Genomic DNA, 25,832 nt, shown 5'->3' on the forward strand with positions numbered 1-25,832 from the left:
ATAAGGCGGTTTTTTTCTTCTCACCATTGTATTCACAGCACTTAGTAATGGGGAGCAGAGGACAAAGCACAAGCCCAGGGCAGCACATAGACAAATCCTTGAAACACCGTAGAGGGACATTCCTCTACAGACTCAACTGCCTCAATGTTAATACTTTGCTAAGGGAAAAAAAAAAAAAAAAAAAAAAATCCTGACCCCTCAGGATTCTGTACGTCTATTTTAACATATAAAAATTCCTTTAGAAATTTCCTTTATCTCTAAACCCAAGATACATGTTGGCAATCATCTCCCAAGCACATGGCCCACTGATATACATCTGAAGGGTCTCAAGACTAAGGTTTAATTAGATGGTAATAAGTGACCTTTTCCCAACAATAGCTGGCCCCCTCCAGGTCCTGGAAACCTTGTTTCCAAAATTCCTTACAGAGTATGCTATCCCCAACTTAAAAGTATATAATCAGTCACTCTTCACAACTCACACAATATCCCCAACTTAAAAGTATATAATCAGTCACTCTTCACAAGCCTAGGGCAGCAGCTCTTCCTGCCCTCAGGCCCTGTCCCCCTGCTTTAATAAAACCATCATTTTGCACTAAAGAATTTGTCTCAAGAGTTCTTTCTAGGTGGTGGGCTCCGGACCTCACCCCACCAAATCTCACTTATATTCCAAAACTTTATCACCTAGTATCCTGATTGAGCTATGAAAGGTGTTTAATACACATTTCTTCAAAGAGAGAAGAAAGAAAGAAAATTTCTGTGACTATAGCTAGATAGAAAAGTCCTTTTTGGCTTGATGACTTTAGTGGAGCAGAAAGAGAGGGCAAAGTTGGCCTCCAGCGTGTGGGGTGGGAGGGTGAGAAGCAAGGTGTTCAGAAAGTAAGGAAAGCCTCTGGGGTGGAGGAGGAGTGAACACAGAGGAAGTCCACCAGCTCTAGCAGAGCCGAGGGAGAGTTGCTACAATGGCTCCTGCCAGTGTTAGTCCCTGGAGAGCATCTCCTGCCCCCTCAGTCCTACGCTTTAACAAATAAGCCTTTTCACCTAGATCCTGGGTGCTTTTTAAACGGCAGCTCCTGCTCTGGGCCTGTGAGTGACTGAGCCTGTGCGGGAGCCTTTTAGGAGCTGGTTCTTCTGGGCGCAAGGAGCCCCTGTGGGTTTTCAAAGCTGCATAACTTATAGGCTTGTTTCTCTTGTGCAGTTTTTGAAAGTCTGGTGCCCAAGTGGGGTTCAAATACTTTGCACCTCAGGAAGAAGTTCAGAAGAAGGTCAGACTAGCGTGTCCCCGCCCAGGTGTGGGGGCAGGGCTCATGGCCAGATTAGGTCTCCCTCTCTCTCCTACCTGCTTCCAGGTGGTTTCCTTACTGCCCCAAGTGGACAGGAATTGCTCAGCTAATTTTTAGATTCTTTGCAGAGGACTGTTGAAGCTGTTGTTTGTGTCTATGGGAGGAGAAGGTGGTTTCAGATCCTCCTATATCACCAGCTTGAACCTAAATCCTTCCTTATTTTTAACAATAAAAATTTTTCAGTGAACTACAAAGTTACTACAGGTGAGTTCTGTTTGCATTTTGTTAAAAATGCCTCAAATGGAAAGGGGGATAAATAAGATTTTCCACTAACTTTTCATGTAGCATCAGGCACATGGCATCACAACAGATTCCCCATTTAAATCTCTTCTTAGACTGGACAAATCTGGAAAAAAAAAACACTTCTTGGGCTGAAAAAAATAAAATCATTTTATAACAGACCACAAAATAATAACCCACTCAATGACTTCTCTAGTTTCTTTTCAATAAACTAAAAAAAATCTGTCACAATCTGTTCTCTCTCGATCTTTATATTTTTAGGCAATTTCCACCCCTCCACAACTCTCCACTCTAAATTCCATATTTATATTTGTACTAAGTTGAATGGCATCTTCCCAAAATTCCTGTCTACCTGGAACCTCAGAATCTAATTTTATTTGGAAGTATAGTATTTACAGGTAAAACTTGTTAAGATGAGGTAATATTGGATCAGGGTGGCCCCTAAATCCAGTATTAATGGTGTCCCTATAAGAAGGCCATGTGGAGAAACACGGACACAGGGAAGAAGGCTGTGTGACTCAGGAGGCAAAGGCTGGAGTTACACTGCCATAAATGAGGTATCACCAAGGATTCCTGAAAATCACCAGAAATTAGGAAGAGGCAAGGAAGGATTTTTCCCTAAAGCCTTCAGAGAGAGCATGGCCCTGCTGACACATTGAGTTTGGACTTCTAACTTCCCAAACTGTGAGAGAATAATGTACATTGTTTTCAGCTGAGACGTTGTGGTACTTTGTTACAGCAGCCCTAGGAAAGTAACACAAAAGGATAGTGTGTCTCTCAAGAGTTAGGCTCTCATTTCAGGGGTTTTACACAGCCTCTTTTCTCAGTGTCTGGTACTTGTATGGGAATGCTTTGTGATACCATGTGCTTATTCTGTGTCTTGTGTGATGGTGGGCATTAATCTTTCAGGGGCACTTAGTAAAGAACATTTATGACTGTGTAGACATACGTGGTTCACTCCTGTCATGTTGTCTCCATGTTTCCACTCAGAAGTTTCATGATCCCTGCATTACTAGGCTGAAAGAAGAGGGGAAATACAGGGTAACTTTTCTGGTACTACATCTGAAAACTCTAGCCAAGCAAGTGTCGGGAGAGAGAACAGGTAATACTATATACATAGACATATGACACATGGGCTGTACAATTCTAGAATAGTGGTTGGATGTTCAACTCAGTGGAATCAAGGACATTTCTATGAATCACCTTTATTAGTACAAATAAGTTTTTGAGAAAACAGTGAGGTATTTTTCCTGCTTATTCCTTGTTTTTTTTTTTTTTTTTTTTTTTTTGTTGTTGTTGTTGTTTGTTCCCAATGGCAAATAAACACTGAGCAACTATAATCCACCAAGAAAGGCCATGTGCAGTTTTAGAGTTGCCTTCCAACATTTGGAATATTTTCTAGTTTCCTGTACCTTCTGGCTGACTTGTATTTACTCAAGTGTGAACATAGTCAATACTTCTGGGAGAAAGTTGTCCCTGACATCCTGAGACTGGGCTACTTACCCTGCTTTCACTCCTCTCTAGACTAAATACTCTTCCCATAATAACACTTTTAATTGCTTTTGTTAATTGCCCACCTCTTCTACCAGACTGTAAGCACCCTTCCTCTTCTCTATAATGTCAGGAAAATGGTAAGCACTAAATACAACCTATTGAAAGGAGAAATGAACTGGTCTGAGGTTCAGAATAATGGAAGAATGCCTTTGGCTTTCTGTAAATAGGTCTATGTGCTATTTTTTCATGCTACATATAATAAAAACTGGATAACTCATCTCATATGTATAGTGCCATTGCACACTGTTTTTTGACAAGAGCTTCTCCAGATATCTATCCTTAAAAGGGTGGTAACACTCCACACCCACTAGGATGGCTATTATAAAAATAACAGCAACAGCAACAAAACAAACAAACAAAAACACTGAATGGGAAAAAAAGTATTGGCAAGAATATGGGGAAACTGAAAAATTCGTGCATTGTTGGTAGGAATATAAAATGGTACATTCTCTGTAAAAAAAAAAATGTATGGTGGTTTCTCAAAAAGTTAAAAATAAAGTTACCATACAACCTAGCAACTTCACTTTTGGGTATATACTCAAAAGGACTGAAAGCAGGGACTTGAACAGATATTTGTATACTCACGTTCATAGTAGCATTATTCACAAGAGCTAAAGGATGAGAGCTACCCAAGTGTCCATTGATGGGTTAGTGAATAAACAAAATGTGATGTATATAATACAATATAATATTATTCAGCCTTAAAAATGATAGAAATTCTGACCCATTCTATAATACAGATGAAACTCAAGAACATTATGCTAAATAAAATTACATATCACAAACAGGAAAGTATTCCATGATTCCATTTATATGAAGTATCTAGAACAGTCAGATCCATAAGGACAGAAATTAAAATGGTAGTTGAATGGGTGAGAAGGAAGGGGAAATAAGAATAACTTAAACAATAACTTATGAATAATAACGATGATAAATAACTTATAAAAAATAATGGGAACAGGGTTTTAGTTTGGGAAAATGAAAAATCTCTGAGGTTGAATGCCAGTGATAATTGCACAATGATGTGAATGTACTTAATGCCACTGAAGTGTACACTTAAAAATGGTTAAAATGGTAAATTTCATTTCATGTGTATTTTACCACCATTAAAGAATTTTTTTTAAATCATTGAATAATAATAATAATGAAAAGAATGTCACCAAAATTTCAATTCTCTCTATTGATTCTGCTGTTTGACGGAGGTTACCTGCAGGTAACCTCCCTAGTACCTTAATGTGGCTGGATTCTCTGCTTAATAACATAATGGATGATGATGAAATGCTCAATTTATTAATAAAATGTATCCAATACCTTGAGGTGTTTTAAACTCTTTGACGAGGTTGTTTAACAAATACATGTTTCAGAAATTGTTGTGGAAGGAAATAAAAGGAAAGCAGATTAGAGTCAAAGGGTTTCTATGTCAGTGCTTTCTGTACTATGTTGCATATTCATATATTCACTAAGTATTCTCCCCATTGTTGGTAATATCTTAGTACTGACACCCTATCATTAGATATTTCAAGAAGAAAAGCTTAATAAACTGAAGTTTCTCGATTTTCCACATGAAATAATTTCCCAAGTTATCTAAGTATAAGCTAAGACAGTCTAAGGAGGGAATTATTTGAAATAAATATTGAGAAAGAGAATTCATTTAAAATGGAGTTAATCCTCCCAGAAATGGATAGCAACAAGATATTTAATCACTGCATATCCAGTTAAATCACATTCAGAAACTGCTGGAAATGGAGCCTAGACAACTTCCTTAATTTAGAAGACAGTGTAATGCTTAAGACTTTAATCCCCTTATGATAGATATTGGACTTAGGACTTTGGCACAGTTTTAACAATAAAACCCTTACTTTTATTAAGATGTCTTATACATGAGTCAGTGCAAGTCATTTGTAAACCAACTAAATTGACTACAGTGGTCCTCTAGTCTTACTTCTTGAGAAAACATGAATATTGACATTTTTTATATGTGATATGATTATTTTTTGATTTATCTATTGTTTGGAAACCTGTTTTCTAATACTGATTTACCATTTAAAAAAATAGGAGCGAGCCTTTTGTCATACAAAATTGGAGATGCCTAGAGTCTACAATTTCTATGTACTTGTTTGGAGTACTAAAGAAGACAAAAAAAGAAAGAAAGAAGAAAAAAAAAGAGCATATCATGGGCAGTCAGACTAGACCAGAAAGACCACATGCTTGGGGTCCTTTACTAAATGGAATAGGAATAGTAAATTTTGATCTGATATATGTGTAAAGTTACAAAGCATTCTCCATCAAAAGCTCAGAGAATTAAATTAAAATCATATATCTTACCCCTGTTCCAGTAGGTAATATAACCTCAGTAGTGAAATAAAGTCCATGAACAGATTTCTAATTAAATCCCTCATTGTATGAAAATAAAAGTCATAGAAACAATACAATTTATTATATGATTTGTCATCAAAAATACTGTAGTAAAACTTATATACACTTGCATTATTTAATAAATCTTTACCCCAAAGTAAACAACTTATAGAATTAAAACTCCTCTGTGAAAAAAGTAATTTATTGCATCATGTAATACCCACATAAGCTGAATAAAAATTACCTTTAAATATCTATAGTCTCTAATGTATTTTGGGTAAGAAAAAACTATTTCTAAAGATCAAGTTGGCAAATATAACTGTAAATATATTTTATTGCTTGAGAGTATATCTTTAGAGAAAATAAAACAAAACTACAGCCTGAGAATATTTATGCATATTGGATTATTTAACTAAATAAAGCAAGTACTTTTCAATAAACACAGAATTTGCCATGGTACTTCATAGAGTCTTAGAAGTAGTAACCTTTGCATTTGGCTATTGACCAATCTTCAAGAGCACACGAATATGAGTTGTTTCTAGTTTTATTTTATGAAACTTTAGATACATGAGTATATTTATAGAATAGTTGTTTCCTTGGTTCAGGATTAATGAAAGCCACTTTACCTAGTAATTAATTTTCAAAACAAAAGTAGTTTTATTGTTTTTGTTTTATTATGAAATATAATATGCTTAGCAACTCAAAGAAGTAGAAAGGAAAAACTGACGATCATATATACTCCACAATTTAGGGATCACTGTTATTAATATTATGGGACATAAGCATCAAAACTTACTTCTATCCATAACTATACCAGCATATACATACACATAGCACATATTTACTTAAGGATGGGAAGTTATAGTAGCTATGGCTTTGTAACTATTTTTGACCTTTATATTTTTGGTATAATCTATATCAAAAAAACCTATACCAAATTTTCAATTAGCTGCTTCATATTCCATTACAGGCATATATGACTATATTATATAAAATATTATTTTATAATTATATATGTTATCTATTATGATCTATAATTATTTTATCATGGTTTATTTAAGCAATCACCCAGTGATCATTTTTTTACTTTATAAAATACAATTATAGAGCAATTTTTTAATCCATGCCTTTCAGAAAGTGAAATATCAAGTAGATAAAAAATGCAAGAATATACATATACACATATATATGTAGTTATATATATAATTATATAATGCTTTGAATATTATAATCTACAATCTTGATGTTTTATACACATGTACACACACAAAAATATATAAATGTTTTTTCCTATAGAATATATTACTCCTTTATGCCCATCAAACAATTAGAAAAGATGTCAATAATGAAAAGAAGTCACATGTTTGGAAGTCATATGCTCTACTCCCTAAAGTAGAAATTTTTAAAGAAAACTGCTGCTCATATGCCTTCTACTAAATTAACAATCTAAAACAGAGTTTTAAAACCTAATTTCAAGGAGCAAATAGAAATGTAAATAGTGCTCCTTCCAGACTCAGAAACAGGATACTTTTATCAAGGTCCATGGGGGCAGAAAAAGCTATTCTTTGAAAAAAAATAGATAGCTTTAGATGCTTTTATTGTAAAACAGAATAGTTAATTAGCTTCCTAAAAAATTTTTTTTTACTGTGGTTTCTCCAGGGCTAACACAATGAAATCTTAACTTTTCAGATTCAGATTGCACCTGTACATACACATATAATAGATACTATATATGACTTACAGAGCCTAAAATATTTACTGGACATTTTACAGAACAAGTTTTCTGACTGATACTCCAGAGCATAGTACTTTATCCAAAAGACTTGGAGTTTGCTGTTTCAGCTGGATGTGAAAGGTGTTGATGAGATGTGAATAAGGTGGTTTAACTTTGGCATGGTACCAGTTTTTCTCCAATATTTTTGTTCTACTCTCAAACACAGAGCAGCAATTCCCCAGTAACCCTCTGGTAGTCTTACCCCACCTTCACAGGCACCTGGCCCTCAGCTGTAGACATGAGAGGACCTGCCCAGACACATTTGGAAATCTCTCTCCACACAGATCCTTCCTCCAAAGATGCCTCACTTCACAAATTCTAATTCTCTTGTAGCCCCAATCTCTGACTCCGTAGCTTAGCTAACCACCATGCTCTGTTCACTGTCCATCTCTGCACTTTGATTGGGAAATTTAGCTGAAACTGAGCACTAGAAGATCAAAGAACTTATATTGAAAGTTTCCCTTCTCTCCAAGATTGCAGTTAGGTGTTCTTATGTCTACAGTTCTCTCATATATTCTGTCTAATTTTGAAGTTGTTTCTAATGAGGGGAGTGGTGTGGTACTGATTCATGTATAATACCCAGAAGCAAAACTACCCTTGATGGGCATGTACTTTCTATCTTTTCTAGCAATTTACTCATGTAAATACTTTGGGGATATGTTAATGTACTTCCATTAATTCCTTAAGATAAATACTGAAAAAGTAACTGATGGGACAAAATTATTTTCCTTCTATAGCTCATCTACAGGAGTTTGTTCTAAATTTTGAAGGATTTCATCAATTAATCTTCTAATCTGACTATTAAAAGTTCTATTTTTGATGTTATACCTGAAATTTACAGCTTTTTCTTCCTTCTAACTTCTTTCTCACCTTCTCTTACCCCATTCTCTTTCTCTCTCCTGTTATTTCATGAGCACAATACTCCCTTTCTATTTATAGTAAAGTTTCTTCTTTTTCTTTTTCTATTGTTGTCATTGTTGTTGTTGTTTTAGGTTTTCTTTCATCCTTTTACAGAGTTTTGTTAGTATTTTTTTCTACTTCTTTACATCACATTCTTACATGTTAAAGACTATTCCTGGTGATCTTTAGTTGTTCTTTCATATTTAATCATGAGCCACTTGAAAGCTAACTGGGAGTTCCCTGTATATGGGGCAGGTGGCATTTACACTCTGGTGGGTTTCTCTACTGTGTGATCTAATAAACCAGCTTTATTTTTCCTTTAAAAGACCTTCAAAACTTTATTAGGTCTTTTTTTCCCCTGAAGTACTTCATCTTCTACAGAGAGGAATTCTTCAATAAGTTTCTTGGCAGGTAAAGAGAAGAGCTGGGTATGTATAAGCCTGAAAAAGCTACTTTCTAAGAACCTGTTAGTGAAGTGGAAGAGGCGCTCAATATTCAGTATTAAAATTTTTGCCTAATTCCACACTTTGTAGTTCACTGCCTCATTTTTCACCCTTCTTGAACACTGATACCCCAAGGTGATAGCTCTTTGCTTCAATTTCTCTAGAAAATCAACTTCCATTTCTATGGGAAATTGATACCTATAGGTAGAAGTAGATATCTCTGGTTCTATTTTCTTATACACATTTCCATTCAATTCAGCATGTTGAGTTTGAAAACCCTATGCCTTTTTCTCCTGGTGTTCTCTGTGTATTTGGGACAGTTGGCCACCATTGTGGCTGCAGTCTTATCCTCTCCTCTGGGATAGCTAATCATTCCAAGGTTTGTGTCTTTTGGACCTTTTCTGGGGGGTTACAACCTCCATACCAAGTACTGAAACTTGGTTTACTCCTCATTGTAAGTCATTTTTGGTTCTTCTATGCGCTTTCCATCTTGTCAAAAAAAGAGGTATATGTTTAATTAATATCGTTATGTGTTAATCTTTGCTCTTGTGCATTTATACATTTAAAAAAGGACTTCTCTATCTTTTGAGTAGAGTTTTAGAAAGGAATACAGATAAAAATAAACATAAATCTAAAAATATATGTAAAATAGTTTCTTTCATTGAATCTTCATAAAAATTAAAGGAAGATGGTATGTTGATTATTACTTCTAATATATGATTGACAAAACTGAAGCTTAGTGAAGTTAAGTACTTTCCAAAGTCCATACTTTCTGTAATGTGTAGAACCAAGATTCAATGTCAAGAAATCTGACTCTGCAGAGCCTTTGGCTAACATGTTGCCAAGTAACTTGGGCTACAACTCAGTTTCCTCATTTGTAAGCTGCTTGGCCTTATCTCTAAGGTTTCATAGAGGTTGAAAAGTAACACACAAAAAGGAGAGTTGTGTCAAATACCTCAACAACAGCAAGGAGAAGACAGCTTGAATGGTTTTATATCTAATGTCCAAAGACAATGCAGAGAAAGGAGAAAGATGAGCCCAAGTTAGATGTGAAATGCAATATATTGTTTTTTAAAGTTTTATTTGATTACATCACATGTCTTTGGAAAAGTAATAGGAATAAAGAATAAAGAAAATATATCTAATCTTGTATAGTAGAGAACAAAAGGAACTGCATATTTTACATTCGGCCCAAGGACATTCTAAAAATGACCCTCTACCTGCAGTTTTCCCTATCTCTAATATTTAAGAGTCCTTTAGATATACACATAATTGGCTTTTTTATTGGTCAGGATCAGCTGACAGAACATTATGTCAATATATTCTTGCCTTATTGGAAAAATAATTAGTTACCAAATAGTGGCAATGAATTGTTGGCTCCTTTCTGGCACTGGCTATTTCAGGAGGTATTAAAAAAGGCATTGTCACTAATATGCACATTTTATTATTATATGAAATGCTGCCATGCTGTGCATCAATGTGTGAAAAATATGAAAGTGACAATATTTCAGGCAAGACAACTCTGTTTCTGAAATAATACTTTTAGGAAAAATAGAGAAAATAGTTGACAGTATTTAAAAACTGAAATCAATGAAGCTTATACCTTCTCTTGGTGTTTAGATTTTAAATAACATTTTACATTATATTAAGACATATAGCTACAGATATATATATATATACATATATATGTATATATATTTAAACCTTTTGAACATGAATTAGTAATTATTTCTAATTTATTATCAGTGATAATTTATACACATATCTTTTCTCAAGGACAATTGGGATTTCCCTAATGGAGACAAAACTATTGCAATGGTTGTAATCAGTAATGTAGATATATTTTTTCCTTAAGAATTAAAAATAGACCATAAAGTTGAAACAGAGCAAAATTCTACATGTAATTTAGAAGACTATTAGCAGGAATTTAAAAAAATTATTTTGAGGGGTGAATGGAGAGGGATGCATTTAATGAGATCATGCTGTACTTCCAAATCTGGGGGCAACTGAAGATAGTACACAGGAAATAGAAAAAAAAGGACACCACCATTAGCTTTCTTAGATGCAGATGCACAACAATATTCACATGCTATTACTCTATCTCTCAATCAAGCAAGTGGATGTACCCAAATACAAGCAGCTCTCAAAAACTTCTAGCTTCCCTCACAAGAGCAGGGCCTGTCCTAATGAGCTTATCACATATTTGAGAAGAGATCAGAATACACCCACTCTGCCACTAGGCAGATTTTTAAGGAAGGAATCTAGAAGGAGCAGAGCCAGATATAACCAATACTTCTAAACCCAGCCACTCATTTGTCTTTTCTTGTCCTGTAATAGAGAAATGCAATGAGGGGCCAAGCAAGGTCTATTACTCTTGCCAATGTCCATCCGTACGGTGTCATGAGCCTGTGGAAAAGGAAGTTAGCCTCCAAAATAATGCTACAAAAGGGCATTTCTTATCTAAATAACAATATTTTGGATTAGAGAGTACTTACCTCCATGCCACTTGGAACATCAAAATCAACTATAATTAATTTACATCAGTGAAGGCTGTAGAAATTCCCAGAACTTCAGGGACACAAAATGAAAAACAATCCCTCCCAGAATTTGGAGTTCCATCATTCAGGAAGTAAATGCATCGAATCATCATAGTAATAGCTTTAATGGTCTTTGATGAATTTGCCATCAGCTTAGGTATGGCTATGGGCCATTGCCAGAAAACAATGACCACAAGTCATTAGGGGAAATAAGCCTTCATCATGTAATATCTAAAAATGCCACTCATTTAGATTGATGCCTCTAAATAAATTTGTAAAATCAATAGATGCTGAATAACAAACAGGAAAAAGTAATTATACTATCCTATATTCCATTTATGTATTCCTCTTCCTTTACAAACTATGTATGAAGTTTGGAAATAATGCAAGAAGTAGTATCGAAAGCCAAAGTCATTCAAGAATGTGAGGTTTGAGGGTTTTTTTTTTTTTTTTTTAATTTATGATAGTCACAGAGAGAGAGAGAGGCGCAGAGACACAGGCAGAGGGAGAAGCAGGCTCCATGCACCGGGAGCCCGACGTGGGACTCGATCCCGGGTCTCCAGGATCGCGCCCTGGGCCAAAGGCAGGCGCCAAACCGCTGCGCCACCCAGGGATCCCAGAATGTGAGGTTTGGATGAGTAAATATGCTGCTGAAAAAATAATAGTCTGATTTATTATATGTCTAAATAGGTTGCTAAGGATTTATGAAAATAATCTGAGTAACATTTGTTGGGTATTTATATTTTGTCAGGGAACATGCAGTGAAAACTATACAATGTATGTATAATGCCTATGACATAGTTACTATTATGATCTTTGTTTTATCCTTGTTTGAAAATGAAGTTTAGGGGCACCTGAGTGGCTCAGACAGTTAAGCATCTGCCTTTGGCTCAGGTCATGATTCTACGGTACTGGGATGGAGCCCTGCTTCAAGTACCCTGCTCAGTGGGGAGTCTGCTTCTCCCTCACCCTTTGCTCCTTCTCCCCCACTTGTGATCTCTGTCTTTCTCACTCATTCTCTCTCTCTCAAATAAATAAATAAAAATCTTTAAAAATTATTAATATGAAGTTTAGAAAAGTCATTCACCCAAATCTCATGACTAGAAGTGGTAGAGCCACAACAGAACACACTGCTATTTAATACAATGACCAAAAGGCATGGAGTGGCCTGGGTGGCTCAGCGGTTTACTGCCACCTTTGGCCCAGGGTGTGATCCTGGAGACCTGGGATCGAGTCCCCCATCGGGCTCCCTGCATGGAGCCTGCTTCCTCCTCTGCCTGTGTCTCTGCCTCTTTCTGTGTGTGTGTGTCTCTCATGAATAAATAAATAAAATATATTTTTTTAAAAAGGCATGCTAGGGTTGCTGTTATATAAAATATATTGAGATTGAAAACCTATAGATTACAAAAAAGTATTATTCCAGAAAGCTTGTATTAGCTAAGTACATCACCAATGGCAAGTAACTTTTATTAAATACTTATTTCATGTATTTTCTCAGTAGAAGCACATCCTCCACTCTTGTGATTAAATATTTGCAAATAGAGAAGAGAAGCAAAAATGATCTATTTGTATCATATACCTGGATGAAACATGAAAAATATTACAGTCAAGTAAGTTAGTTTTTCCAAACACTTACTAACTGTCCAAAGAGTGATTATGTTCCTCCCTTTTCCTTTTAGTTGGTCATTCAGGCACATGTTAGATTACTTAATGTTTCTGGTTTTGATTCCTGGCATGACCACTGACTTGCTACTGAACTTGGTGCTAATTATGGTCACTTCTTAGGATGTCTTTTTCCCATCTTCTGTGATAGCAGGATTTTATGACTCCCCCTAAAATGTCTACAGCTTAGTCCCCAGAACCTAAGTTAGGCAAGGTGAAATAAGTTGCAAATGGAATTAATATTGCAAACCTGCTGGCCATGAGATGGTGAGACTGTCATGGATTAACTGTGCAGACCCACTGTAATCACAGGACCCTTTAAAGAGCTGTGGAAAGATATGACTGTGGAGAACCAACCAAAGAGATAGCAGCTTGAGAAGTGCCCAGCTTATTGTTACTGGCTTTGAAGACAGAAGGAAAGGCCATGAGCCAAGGAATACAGGCAATCCCTGGAAGCCAAAAAGGGCAAAAAAATGAGTGGGAAATATCAGAAAGGGAGACAGAAAATGAAAGACTCCTAAATCCAGGAAACGAACTAGGGGCGGTGGAAAGGGAGGTGGGTGGGGGGTGGGGGTGACTGGGTGACAGGCACTGAGGTGGGCACGTGGCGGGATGAGCACTGGGTGTTATTCTATATGTTGGCAAATTGAACACCAATAAAAAATAAATTTATGAAAAAGAAAAAAAAGAAATGGACTCCTCTCTAGATCTTCTAGAAAGAAATACAGCTCTGCTGACATCTTGATTTTAGCCCAGTAAGGACTCATTTTAAACTCCTGGCCTTCACAATCATGGATAAACTTGTGATGTTCTAAATCACTAAGTTTGTGATAACTTGTTAGAGCAGCAATAGGGAACTGATATATCAACTCATTCAAGATATTGAGAGTATAACTGTTGTGAGTACTAAACAGTGTGATATGTGTGAAATGATTAGTCCAATGCTTGACACAGGGCAAGAAGTCACTGAATGGTATCTGCTATTAACCTGATTATTTTTATAAATATTAATACATTATTATCATTATCATTATTATTATTATTGTTGTACTCATAAAGGTGGTCAAAAGATATGTAGACTGAACTACATTCTGCTAAAAACAATAAGATGCTTGGACCCACTGGTATGTGATATTCCCGAGAATGATTGAAAACCTTAATATTTATGGTAGGCAGGATATAAACTGTGATAAGTATTAACATTTAGAGAAAACAGAAACCACAGGAGAGTCCCAGTATTTTTTTTATCCTACTGAGCACTTTAATGAATATATTTAAATACTTGGAATAAATCTGTGTTTATTTCAACAAAATTTGATAGCATCAAAAATCCTAAGGGTGTAAGATATTTAGAATTTCCATTTTTATGAATAGCCTCACTTTACAGACAACTGAATATATCTAATCTCCATAGGTTGAATTTTGATAGGAATCATTTTAGATAGCAGCTTGTCCCCCAGTCCCATAGTTGAGTGAAATCAATTTTAACAAAGAATTTTATTCCAAATGACTTCCACTGTTTATAGTTCAAAAATGATTATTCCATGATATAGATGAGGTTTTAAATTGTTTTGAAGTAAAATATCTTTAATGATATTTATCATATTCATTTACACAAAAATAGTGCTAAGATACTCAGATTTCATGTTTTAGTATAATCCTTAGCTTTTCACTTCTGTTTTCTTTGATGTGTAAGTCAATATTTTAAGCTTAAAGCAGATTTATTTTCTTTTCCAGAATCAGGGAAGAGTTTTGAGTACTAAGCTTATATTTTAAATTTCTTTGGTGACACTCCTCCTTAGAAACACATTTTTATGGCATTGATACTGGGTGATAAATTCTCTATTGCTCTTCTTCATTCAAAGCATTACCCCGAACAGCAAACAAACTGATGTGACATGGGTAACATAGATAATGTGTTGCATAGAATAGCAATTTAATGGTCAGAGACTTAATGGCTACTCTGTAAGGATTGTCTTTAATCAAACCTTCCGCAGGGGATAGTAAAAACTCAGGGACTGACCTTGGGTTAAACTGATACAACACATTCATTTACTCATGTATTCAAAATAAATATTTTTCTTACATAAAAATATTTTCCTTCATAATATGGAGCTAAGACAAAGTAAGGAGCAGTGAGCAACTCAGTGAGTTTTGCCAAAAAGAAGGTAGGATAAGAGTTAGGATTATTATACACAATTTATTATGGGAACAAGATATAGAACACTGTGAATAGCAATTATAGAGTTAGGATGCTGTTTGGAAGATAAAGAGAAATCTCAATTCATAATAGAAGTTCTCACAAGTGTTGTGTTTGGGACACACTTTCAGATATTCAAATTAATGCCAGTTGTGTGAAATTAATAAAATATACAAAACAACATTTTTTTTGTGGTGGTTTCATAGATTCTGTATGAACATCCACAGTTTTTGGACTATTCCTGGTAGTCAAAATGTAAATTTGAAAATGTAAATTTTGAAAATAACTGTCTACTGCCACAACTCTTTTGTTTACCTACAAGGACACACAATCTTAAATATGTCAGTAGCCTTATGTTGGGGGGGGGTGGATTTCCTCGATGATGTCATAGTCTCTTTACAGTCCATTGTGTCTTCTAATCTGCTCAATCATGTTCTCTGTTCTACTTAAATATGAAACATTGAAACATCCTCTTCTTGATTCATGGGTGTATCATTTTATCTTCGTAAGTGTTAAATAATATTTCTAATTTTTTTCCTATTTTTTCATTATATATTTTTATCCTCATAATTTTAGTTTCCTGTTTGTCTATCTTCTATTTCAGTTTTTGCAGGATTCCTCAAGTACCTGGAAATTCTTCTTTGCTCATATTCAAAATGAGGTATATACAAGTTCTTTGGAAACTCTGCAAGGAATTTGAACTTGCCCATTTTGGTCATCTATATAGGATGGGAAGATCACTTTGGCTAAATCTTTTTGTTTTGGACCTCTAAATGTATATTATCTTAGGTTTATTCTTTGGGTTGGTCAGGTGCCCCAAAAGACAATATTCTAGTCTCCTGCCTGATTCACAGTATTCCAGGAATTGAGGGTGGTGTGATTCTAAGCATAATGTAGACATACTTTTAGAGACCTCCAATGTTTTGCCTAGGCACAGAAGAAGTAAGCAAATTCCTAAGTATTTTTGAGGATTTGTGGTACAAATGAGATTGTCACCCTATCCCTACAACTAGCTTGATATTCATTTACCTTTCTCCCTCTGCTTTCCAAATTATAATTTTCTGCTCTCCCTTCCTCCTTCCTTCTTCCTTATCTATTTATCTATCTCTCATCTATTATCCCTTTTCCTATTTTCTTTGTTTTCTTTGTTTTGTGATTCTATGCCTTATGATATAGTAACGATGAAGGATACACACACGCACACAAGCATTTCCAGTCAGTTTAGTGTATTTTTAAAATTTCCTGTGCTGTAATTTTCATCTTCCATATTTTTTTTTCTGACTGGAAGTTTGTACCTCTTAATCTCCTTCACGTGTTTCATCCATCCTCCCACCCACTCTCCCCTAGTAAGTACAATTTTGCTCTCTGTATGTATGAGTCTGTTTGGTTTTTGTTTGTTCATTTGTTTTGTTTTTTAGACTCTGCACATAAGTGAAATCCTATATTATTTGCTTGTATCTAACTTCTTTAACTTTGCCTAATATCCTGTAGATCCATCCATGTCATTGGAAATGGCAAGATTTCATTCTTTTTTCATGGTTGAATATTGTTTTATATTTAATCTATTTGTAATATATCCAAAATTTTATAATATTTTATATCCAATTATATATCATATATAGTATATCCAATATTTTATTATATATCCACATTTTATATTTTATGATATATCCACATTATATATCCACATATATATACATACATACACAGACCACATCCTCTTTATCCATTCATATATCAGTGGACACTGGGTTGCTTCTATATATTGGCTACTATAAATAATGCTGAATGAGCATAGGGGTACATATATCTTTTAAAATTAATTTTCATTTTCTTTGAATAGATACTCAGTTGAATTACTGGATTGTATACATTTCTATTTTTACTTTTTTGAGGAATTTCCATACTGTTTTCCACAGTGGTCACATGAATTTACATGCCCATCAACTGTTCACAAGTGTTCTCTTTTTCCACATCCTCACCAACACTTGTTATTTCTTAACTTTTTAATACTATCTATTCTGAGTGGTGTGACTTAGTGCATTTTTATGGAGGGATCAGAAATAAAAATAAGAATTTTATATCCCTTTTTAAGAACTGTGAGTCTCTTAAAAGTTTTTTTTTTTTTTTTTTTTAAAGATTCATCTATTTAAGAGAGAGAGAGAAAGAGTGGGAGGGTGTGTGAGAGGAGGGAAGGCAGAGGGAGGGGGAAAGAGAAACTTTAGCAGACTCCATGTGCTGAGCGGAAAGCCTAATGTGGGGCTTGATCCCAGGACCCCGAGACCATGACTTGAGCCAAAACCAAGAGTCAGCTGCTTAACAGACTAAGCCAGCCAGGCATCCCTAAGGTTTTTAAATTAGATATTGATCATATAGGTAGTGGAAGAATGTGACCTTCCTCATGTGAAACGGTACAGGTTAGGGGTTCTGCATTCTCATGGATACCTATTTCCATTCATATGCTGAGGATCATTTAGGCAGAAAACACAATTCTGTGTTTTCCTCTCACCATAAGGTACATGGCCTCAATTTCCAGGCTTCCATAGGTAGACCTTAACGACTGGGCACAGTGGCATCCATCAGATGCAATTTCCCTTGCTATGGAAGAACCCCTTTCTTTTCTGGAACCTAGATATTTCATATTATGGTTTTTGAATTCAATCTTGTATTTACATATTTTGTAAGACATATACTTTATTTATCAATTTTATATTTGTAGTGGGAGTGGGGGTTTTTCATGTCAAATCAATTCTCTATCTTGATTGCAGTCTTATTAAAATACATTAAAAATCACAATTTATAATACCATCTTAATTATTAGGCATAAAATGAATTAGAAATTAGTCAGGTTTGCCACATGAGAATAGATGGCATTTACATTTATATTTTCAGCTCACATAGATATGTTCACATTGCTACTGGTAGCAAAGAGGAAACTATGAAGTTTAGTCAGCTAGATCTTTTAATACTTTACTACCCTGATAATAACATTCATGGCATTCCCTGCCTTGTGTCTTGGGTTGTCTGTTTTCATCCCAGATAATCTTTCCAATCAGTATTTTTAAGCATCTTTACCCTGTATCTCTAATAAATGCTTTCATCATTAGTTTCTGGATTACTTCCAAAATTTCTACAGTTCCATTTATCAGCTGCCAAAACTAGGGTAAAGCACATGGGTATACAGAGACTAGACTGACAAAAGAGGATAGAAAGAGGGATTATCATATCTTTGCTTTTCCCCAATAGTCTTAAAAATTCTTTGTTTTTATTGTTAGATTTAAATGTTCAGCCAACAAAGTTTATACCTTTCCTCATGACTGGTTTTGATGTTTCACAATTATATTTGCATGGGGCCTGTTAGAATTCTGCTCACTGTTTTTATGGGGAAAAGAAAGACATTTAGACAGTTTGATACAAGAATGACCCACAGCCTATGGGAACCACATAAATCCTCTTGGTTCACCCCAATTCTATTTCTAAGGAGAAAGTACAAGTACATGAAGAGGGGAACGAAAATGGAAAGTGAAGAATGAGGGATGGCTGAACAATTAATTGTTGTTTGGCCAAAAGTGACAATATGTGCCTTGCTCCTTGGGTTAATAAAAAAGATAATCAACTCATGAGTTTACTGTCTTGTACTACATTGGTTCCAGTTAGCTGAGGAAATTATACTCAGTTTCTGAAGTGGAGGGCAGAATTATATCATTTTATATCATATTGAATTAAAAAAAAAACACAAGAGTGTTTTCCTTATTTAAAATTATGTTTTAAAAAGATTACATGTATAATCTGGAAAAATGGTAATATAATTATTTCAAGTTTATAATGTAATTATAACAATACAGTGTATAATTATACACAGCTTTTTTCACTGACTAACATAGAGGATGCACCATTATTTTATGTATATCTGTGCTGGCTGTTAAGCCATTGTGTCTTCAGACCCATCCTTTGATGCTCTGCTGTGCTGTTGATGCTGGGACTCTGAGACCACGCTCTCCTTTGCCAGCTGGCTCACTTTCCTATCTCCCTTCAAGAATTGCTGGAGGCAGAGTGTACATCTGAGGCAGAAGAAGGGACTAGTTCCTTCCTCTTTGTTTTCTTTTCCTCTTACTGTCTCTGAATCCCTTGTCGAAAAAATGTGTTGAAAATATTTTCTCTCAGTCCATAGTTTGCCATATTTCCTATGTACTTTCTATTTTAATATTTTCATTTTTATGAAGTCCAATTTATCAACTTTTCTTCTACTTTGTGTCCCATCCAGGAAATATTCGCCTATCCCAAGGTCACAAAGAGATTCTTCTGTTTTCTTTCAGAAAGCAGTGTTTCTAGGTTTTACATCTGCAACTACGATCAAACTCTAATAGAATAAACTCTGTAACTAATTAGATAGGAGTTGAGACTCCTTTTTTAAAAGTCATATGAATATTCACTTTGTTTCAGAATCATTTGTTAATAGAAGTTGCCTTTCCCACTGAATTGCCTTGAAAATAATCAACATGGGGATCCCTGGGTGGCGCAGCAGTTTAGCGCCTGCCTTTGGCCCAGGGCGTGATCCTGGAGCCTGCTTCTCCCTCTGCCTATGTCTCTGCCTCTCTCTCTCTCTCTGTGTGACTATCATAAATAAATTTAAAAAAAAAAAGAAAATAATCAACATGTATGAGCATTTCTGGAGTCTTGATTCTCTTCCAATTAACTATTTGTCTCTCTCTATGCCAATACTACTGCTGCAATCAGGAGTTTAAATACCTCCATGCGTCTTCCTCCTCCTTCTTCTTTGGTTGTTTTGTGTATTTTAGATCTGCTGTCCAATATGGTAGCCACTTGTTCCATATACTTTGAGTACTTGAAATGTAGCTAGTCTTAAATGAGACATCATGTAAGTATAAAATGCATGTTCCTTGTAAAACGTAGTTTGAAAACAAGTATGTATATAATTGAAATTATATTTTGATTATGTTGGATTGATTAAAATGTATTATTAAAATTTTACAGTTTGGCCAGCCCAGGTGGCTCAGCAGTTTGGCACCACCTTCAGCCCAGGGCGTGATCCTGGAGACCTGGGATCGAGTCCCACATTGGGCTCCCTGCATGGAGCTTGCTTCTCTCTCTGCCTGTGTTGTGTCTCTGCCTCTCTCTCTCTGTCTCTCATAAATAAATAAATAAATCTTTAAAAAATTTTTTTTAAAGTTTATTTTTTACTTTTTTTTTTAAAGATTGTATTTTTTAAAAATTTTTATTTATTTATGATAGTCACACAGAGAGAGAGAGAGGCAGAGACATAGGCAGAGGGAAAAGCAGGCTCCATGCACCGGGAGCCCGACGTGGGACTCGATCCCGGGTCTCCAGGATCGCGCCCTGGGCCAAAGGCAGGCGCCAAACCGCTGCGCCACCCAGGGATCCCTATTTTTTACTTTTTTAATATGACTACTAAATTAAAAATTAAATTAAAAATTAAAAATTACATTGTAGCTTACAACACATTTACTTCTATTACATATTAGATCCTAGATCCTTCTGAATTTCCCTATAGATTTTAATATAATATTCTTTTTCTTTTTTCCAAAACATCCTATGTTTTTGATAGGAATTGCAGTGCATATTGTTGGGCTGGCTGAGAGACAGGGGCATCCAAAATGGCGGACATCTCAAATTGGGTCAAGATGGCTGATCTTCCCACCAAAGCAGCCATGACCACCACGTCATCTCCAGTAAATTGAAACCTAGACGGGAAACCAAAACTTTCCACCCGGGACTTTCCAGGCGGGGACCACCCCCTATCCTGGACTTTCCCCACCCCCAGCCAATCACCTAAGGACACGGTGTTCCCTTCCCTAATTTGGCAAGGGCCCCACCCGGATCCAGCAAGGCTTAAAAACCCCTGCACTCCCCAACCCGGTCTGACTTCCCTGACTCTCCTTCTCCCGAGTCGCAGAACCTGGCCCGAGGGTGCTGGCAATAAAGCTCATCCTACAGATCATTTTGCCTTAGGGTTTCCTTCATTCGCCTAAAAAACCTTACACATGTTTATGTCCAGTGAAGGAGAATGAGTGCCTTAACATTGATTCCTTCAGGCAATATTAGACCTCTGCGTTTGCTAAGGTCCTCTTCAATTCTATCAGTTATTGGTAGTTTTCACTGTAGGGATCTATTCTTTTTTTTTTTTTTTTTTAAGATTTTATTTATTTATTCATGATAGAGAGAGAGAGAGAGAGAGGCAAAGACACAGGCAGAGGAAGAAGCAGGCTCCATGCAAGGAGTCCGATATGGGACTCGATCCCAGGACTCCCAGGATCATGCCCTGGGCCAAAGGCAGGCGCTAAACCGCTGAGCTACCCAGGGATCCCCATTTTTTTTCTTTCTTAGAGTGATAGGCAATTTTGTTTGTTTGTTTGTTTGTTTTTTAAGGAAGCTCTATATCCTACTTGGAGATCTAACTCACAACCCTGAGATCAAGAGTCACATGCCCTTTCCTTTGAGCCAGCTGGACACCCTAGAGTGATAGGCATCTAAGGCATGTCAGTACTTGGTGAACCCTATTGTTTTGAAACCTTTGTGATTTTTCTATGCTTATTTGTAGGAAAACAATTTATTTTTGCATACTAATCTTTATCCTGTAACTTGAATAAATTCACTTATTAGTTTCATTTATAGATTTCTTAGATTCTTTTTTTAAAAAGATTTTATTTATTCTTCATGAGAGACACACACAGAGAGAGAGGCAGAGACATAGAGAAGCAGGCTCCATGCAGGAAGCCCAATGTGGGACTCGATCCTAGGACTATAGGATCATGACCTGGGCTGAAGGACGATGCTCAAACACTGAGCTACCCAGGTGTCCCTCTTTAGATTCTTTATGTACACAATAATGTTTCCATTAACTAAAGGCAATTTTTACTTTCTCTTTATATTCTTAATGCTTTTTTTTTAAATTTTTTTACTTATTTATGATAGTCATACAGAGAGAGAGAGAGAGAGAGGCAGAGACAGAGGCAGAGGGAGAAGCAGGCTCCATGCACAGGGAGCCCGACGTGGGATTTGATCCCGGGTCTCCAGGATCGTGCCCTGGGCCAAAGGCAGGCGCCAAACCGCTGCGCCACCCAGGGATCCCTCTTAATGCTTTTTTGTCTCTTACATTATATTAAAGGCTAGAATAGCAATTTTAGGACAAAATCATTCAACTATCCCCACTAAATATCACATTAGTTGTAGATATTTTTTAGGTGGCCTTTAATCAGGTTGATGGAACACCATTTTAATACTAGTTTTCTAGGAGTGTCTAGAGGTTATGAAATGATGCTGCCTAATTTTTTTCCTGGAAGTGGTATTTTATGTTCACTCTCTGCTTTCTTCATCATTCTTGCTAAGCTTTTATAATTTTTTTTTTCAGAGAACAAACATTTTAACTTTTTTGTTTCTCTTTTTTTCTTTTCTACTTCATTGGTTTTTGTTCTTATTTTTAATATTTCTTTGCACATTTTACAGTTCCTTCCCTCTAATGAAATTCCACCTAGGTACAAAAATGAGCCATTCTTTCCACTATATGCTTTACTATATTTATCATATTTAATGTAATGTTCTTATGTTATAATTCCAACTTCTATGTTATTTCTCAGTATATTTCAATAAATTTCTTTTATTTAGTATGAAAATATAGGATTTATTATTCTCAATTGCATTTATGTTTATATGAAATTTATATGTTACAATTTTTTCTTCTTTTTTTTCCCAGTTACCCCAACCCACCCCCCCACCAATTCTGATTAAGTCTCTTATCATTTGTCTCCCTCTCTGATTTTGTCTTTATTTTTTCCTCTCTTCCCCTATGATCCTTTTTTGTTTTGTTTCTTAAATTCCACATATGAGTGAGATCATATAATAATTTTCTTGCTCTGATTGACTTATTTTGCATAGCGTAATATCATCTAGTTCTTTCCACGTCCTTGCAAATGGTGAGATTTTCTTTCTTTCTTTCTTTCTTTCTTTCTTTCTTTCTTTCTTTCTTTCTTTTTGTGGGGGGGGGTGTCTGAGTGGTACTCAATTGTATGTACATACCACATCTCTTTTATCCATTCATTTGTCAATGGACATCTGGGCTCTTTCTAGATTTGGTTATCATGGACATTGCTACTATAAACATTGGGATGCAGGTGCCCCTTTGGATCACTACATTTATATCTTTGGGGTAAATACCTAGTAGTGCAATTGCTGGTTATTAGGGTAGCTCTATTTTCAACTTTGTGAGGAACACCATACTGTTTTCCAGAGTAGCTACACCAGCTTGCATTTTCACCAACACTGTACAAGGGTTTCCCTTTCTGTACAGCCCTGCCAACATCCTCCCTTCCTGACTTATTAATTTTAGTCATTCTGACTGGTGTGGGGTGGCATTAATTGTGATTTTGATTTGTATTTCCCTGGTGCCAAATTATGTGGAACACTTTTTCATGTGTCTATTGGCCATCTTCTTATGTCTTCTTTGGAGAAATGTCTGTTCATGTCTTCTGCCCATTTCTTGATTGGATTATGATTGTAATAAGAGATGAAGGAGGACACTATAACATAATTAAGATTCTATCCAACAAGAAGATACAACAGTTATAAATATTTATGCCCCTAATATGGGAGCAGACAATTATATAAGCCAATTAATAGCAAAATTAAAGAAAATCATTGATAATATACAATGATAATAGGGGACTTTAACACCTCACTCACTGCAATGGACACATCATCTAAGCAGAAGATCAACAAGGGAACAAGGCTTTGAATGACACACTGGACCAGGTGGACTTCACAGATATATTCATCCTAAAGCAACAAAATGCACATTTTTCTTGAGTGCACATGGAATATTCCCTGGAATAGATCACCTACTGGGTCACAAACCAGGGTCAACTGGTACCAATAGATTGGGATCATGTCCTGCATATTTTCATATCACACTGCTTTGAAACTGGAACTCAGTAACAAGGAAATTTGGAAAGAACTCAAATACATGGAGGCTAAAGAGCATCCTGCTAGAAAATGAATGGATCAGCCAGGAAATTAAAGAACTAAAAAGAATCATGGAAACAAATGAAAATGAAAACACAACTCTTCAAAACTTTTGGGATGCAGCAAAGGCAGTACTAAAAAGTATATAGCAATACAAGACTTTCTTAAGAAACAAGAAACATCTCAAATATACAACCTAATCTTACACCTAAAGGAGCTGGAGAAAGAACAGCCAATAAAGCCTCAATCCAGCAGGAGAAGAGAAATAATAAAGATTAGAGCAGACATCAATGAAATAGAAACCAGAAGAACAGTAGAACAGATCAACAAAACTAGGAGCTGGTTCTTTGAAAGAATTAATAAGATCAATAAACTGCTAGCCAGACTTATCAAAAAGAAAAGAGAAAGGACCCAAATAAATAAAATCATGAATGAAAGAGGAGAGATCACAATGAAAACTGAAGAAATACAATTTTAAGAACATATTATGAGCAATGATATGCCAACAAATTAGGCAGTCTGCAAGAAGTGGATGTATAACTACCTAGAGATGTATAAACTACCAAAACTGAAACAGGAAGAAATATAAAACCTGAACAGTTCTATAACCAGAAAGGGAATTGAAGCAGTAATCAAAAAATCTCCCAACAAACAAGAGTCCATGTCCAGATGGTTTCCCAAGAGAATTCTACCAAACACATAAAGAATAAATAACACCCATTCTTCTGAAGCTGCTTCAAAAAATAGAAATGGAAGGAAAACTTCCAAACTTGTTCTATGAGGCCAGCATTACCTTGATCCCAATACCAGACAAAGATCCCACTAAAAAGGAGAATTACAGACGAATATCCCTGATGAACATGGCTACCAAAATTCTCACCAAGTACTAACCAATAAGTTCTAACAGTACATTAAAAGATTATTCATCATGACCAAGTGGGATTTATTCCTGGGCTGTAAAGTTGGTTCAACATTCACAAATCAATCAGCGTGATACATTACATTAATAAAGGAGAGGACAAGAACCATTTGATTCTCTTGATTGATGCAGAAAAAACATTTGACAAAGGACAGCATCCTTTCTTGATTAAAACTCTCTACAGTGTAGACATGGAACAAATCTCAATATCTTAAAAGCTGTCTACAAAAAGCCCACAGCAAATATCATTCTCAATGGGGAAAAACTGAGGGCCTTTTCCCTAAGGTCAGGAACATGACAGGGATGTCCACTCTCACCACGGCTGTTCAACATAGTACTAGAAGTCTTAGCTTCAGCGATCAGACAACAGAAAGAAATAAAAGTCATTCAAATTAGCAGAGAAGTCAAATTCGCACTTTTTGCAGATGACAATAAACTTCATATAGAAAACCCAAAGGACTCCACCCCAAAATTGCTAGAACTCATACAGGATTCAGCAAACTGGCAGGATATGAAATCAATCCACAGAAATCAGTTGCATTTCTATACACTAACAGTGAAACAGAAGAAAGAGAAATTAAGGAGTCAAATCGATTTACAATTGCATCCAAAACCATAAGATATATGGAATAAACCTAACCAAAGAGGCAAAAGATCTGTACTCAGAAAATTATTGAACACACATGAAAGAAATTGAGAAAGACACAAAGAAATGGAAAAATGTTCCATGATTTTGGCTTAGAAGCATTAATATTGTTAAAATGTCTATGCTACCTAGAGCAATCTACACATTCAATGCAATCCCCATCAAAATACCATCAATTTATTTTGCAGAGTTGGAACAAATAGTCCTAAAATTTGTATGGAACCAGAAAAGACCCCAAATAGCAAGAGGAAGGTTGAAAAAGAAA

General features: G+C 35.6%; 1 long non-coding RNA gene across 1 annotated transcript; it reads left to right on the forward strand.

Annotated features, from left to right (window-relative positions):
- Positions 1-15,423: 15,423 nt before the first annotated feature.
- On the forward strand, positions 15,424-20,971 carry LOC144291190 (uncharacterized). The gene is made up of 3 exons (XR_013358518.1): positions 15,424-15,510; positions 15,610-15,666; positions 20,593-20,971. It is a non-coding gene; the product is annotated as an uncharacterized LOC144291190 (long non-coding RNA).
- The last annotated feature ends 4,861 nt before the right edge of the window (positions 20,972-25,832 follow it).

The sequence above is a fragment of the Canis aureus genome, chromosome 19 (genome assembly GCF_053574225.1).
Source record: "Canis aureus isolate CA01 chromosome 19, VMU_Caureus_v.1.0, whole genome shotgun sequence".
In the NCBI taxonomy this organism is placed as follows: Eukaryota; Metazoa; Chordata; class Mammalia; order Carnivora; family Canidae; genus Canis; species Canis aureus.